Consider the following 2,281-nt stretch of genomic DNA (forward strand, 5'->3'; position numbering starts at 1 on the left):
ACCGAGTCTGTCAGTCCTGTCTGCGTCTTCGCTAGGCGTCGCCACTTACCACCTGCGTGTCCCTGGCAGGTCTCCCAACGGACTTCTCCGAGGCTCTGGATGCTTATCAGTAAACCAGAGGTGGTGATAGAACCCATCCTAGCATTATTATAATACTGAGAGTTTGATAAGGGACGGACAGATTGGGAAACAGAGGCAAAAAGATGGACAGATAGGAAGATTAGACGTTAGAGGACGTTGACAGACAGACGTGGATGGGTGAAATGAGGAATGAGGTCGATTTCTTCTCGTTAGGTGCCTGCAGTTGGCTTTCCCACTCATAGCGACCCTGTGTACAAGAGAACAAAACACCGCCTGGTCCTGTGTCATCCTCACAAGTTTTGCTACGTTTGAGCCCATCTTTGCAGCCACTATGTCATGCATCTCATCTCCTTCAAGGTCTTCTCCTTTCTCGCTGACCCTCTGCTTCGCTGAGCATATCCTTCACCACGGACTGATCCCTTCCGGCAACATGACCAAAGGAGCTGGCCATTCTCATTTCCAGCTGTACTTCCAAGATGTATTTGTGCATTCCTCTGGCAGTCCATGGTATATTCAATATTCTTTGCCACCTTCAATACACTTAGGGAGGGAGATTTTCCCCAAGCTGGACCCTCTCTCCTGCCAGTTCGTGGGCACCTCCAAGGCCCCAGGAAGCTTCTGTGGTGGGTCCCCAGGCCCGGGCGAATGGTCAGTCCTCGTGGAATGATGGCGTGACCAGGGGAGAAGCACAAGGAGATGGAGCCCCTGAAAAGTTTGGGTGGGGTCGAGAGTGCACCAAAGGTCCATGGGGAGCCCAGGCACCCTGGGAAGCTGAGGAAGGCAGGAAGGAGAGACCACAGAAAGAAGGGGAGATGAGCAACAGCCAGGCAAGGCCACAAGGGGCCTGATGGCCAAGAGCGGTCCCTGGGCTCCTGGGCTCACAGCCCTATCCTCAGGTTCCCCGGGCCTACATCTCCTCCAAGGGTCCCCAGGCCTCCAGCAGGCAGGGGGGCAGTACAGGCAGAGGAGGGGCAGCTCAGTTGTCCCTGATCTGCTGGTCACACTGGGCCCTTGGCTGGACAGACTCCCATGTCCAGCAGAGACTGGAGATGCTGACCACGTGTGGGGAGGATCTCTGACGACCCCAGGCTTGAGGACAGTCCCATAGACACGCCCTGTGGATTGAGAATCCAGGACTAATTAGGGAATATCTGGCTGGGACACCTTTGGGAGCAGATACAGTTACGGGGCTGCCAAAGGCAGGCAGGGCTGGACTTGAATCCTGGCTCAGCCCCTCACTGGTCCTGGATACTCACATAGATCGGTTACTCTCTGGGAACCTCAGGTCCCTACCTGTAGATTGGGGTGACTAAAGAAGGAAAAGGAACTCTGGTGGCATAGTGGGTAAGGCATTTGGCTGCCAACCATAAAGTCCATGGTTCAAACTCACCAGCTACTCCACAGGAGGAAGATGAAGCAATATTCTTCTGTAAAGATTTATAGCCTTAGAAACCCAATGGGAGTCTCTAGGAGCCAGACTTGACTTGATGGTAGTGGGTTAAAGAAGAAAAGCTACATGGTCACTCAATAGACACAGAAAAGGCTTTGACAAAATTCAACACCCTTCACGATAAGAACAGTCAACAAGCTAGGAATAGAAATGACCTTCCTTACACTTATAAAAATCATGTACAATTTGAATGTTTACAAGCAGCAAGCATTTGGCATATTTAAAGTGACCGAGGGCACAGCCATTTTGAAGCTTTACAAGTGGCAACCATTTTGGATTTTAAAGTGATAGCATTCTCATTCATATTTCAGGGACCTAAGAATAGGCTCTGTTTGCCAAGGTCGGCAGGAACATACGAGAGGACACAACAGGAAGGGAAACAGGTGGTGAGTGTTTAAGTGCCCTCAGCTAGTGAATAGAAGAGCACAGCACCCTGCTTGCGTAGATAACGTACAAACAAAACAAAGAAAATGAAAACCGTGGGTAAGTCACTCCAACATACAATCACCAATTAAATATAAACACAAAAAGTCACAATGCTTCAGAGACAACAGAGCATCACAGCTGACACAAGCAAGATAAAGCAAGAGAAACAAGGGACCAGGATACAGACCCAAAATACATCCCTGAGGAAGATGCAGCATTGGAACTCCCTGATAAGGAATTCAAAAGGATTATATTTCAGTATCTTCAAAGGATTGAGAGACAGACCAAGGAAAACACAGACAAAACCCTAGAACAATTTCAAAA

The 2,281-nt window shown here is 49.5% G+C and overlaps 1 protein-coding gene across 1 annotated transcript in view; it reads right to left on the reverse strand.

Annotated features, from left to right (window-relative positions):
- Positions 1–2,281, reverse strand: part of SCYL1 (SCY1 like pseudokinase 1) — a 41,473-nt gene that overhangs the window by 12,296 nt on the left and 26,896 nt on the right. The gene's annotated exons all lie outside the window — the stretch shown is intronic.

Source organism: Orycteropus afer, unplaced genomic scaffold (assembly GCF_000298275.1).
Source record: "Orycteropus afer afer isolate SDZICR_OR568_19922 unplaced genomic scaffold, OryAfe1.0 scaffold00130, whole genome shotgun sequence".
Lineage (NCBI taxonomy): Eukaryota > Metazoa > Chordata > Mammalia > Tubulidentata > Orycteropodidae > Orycteropus > Orycteropus afer.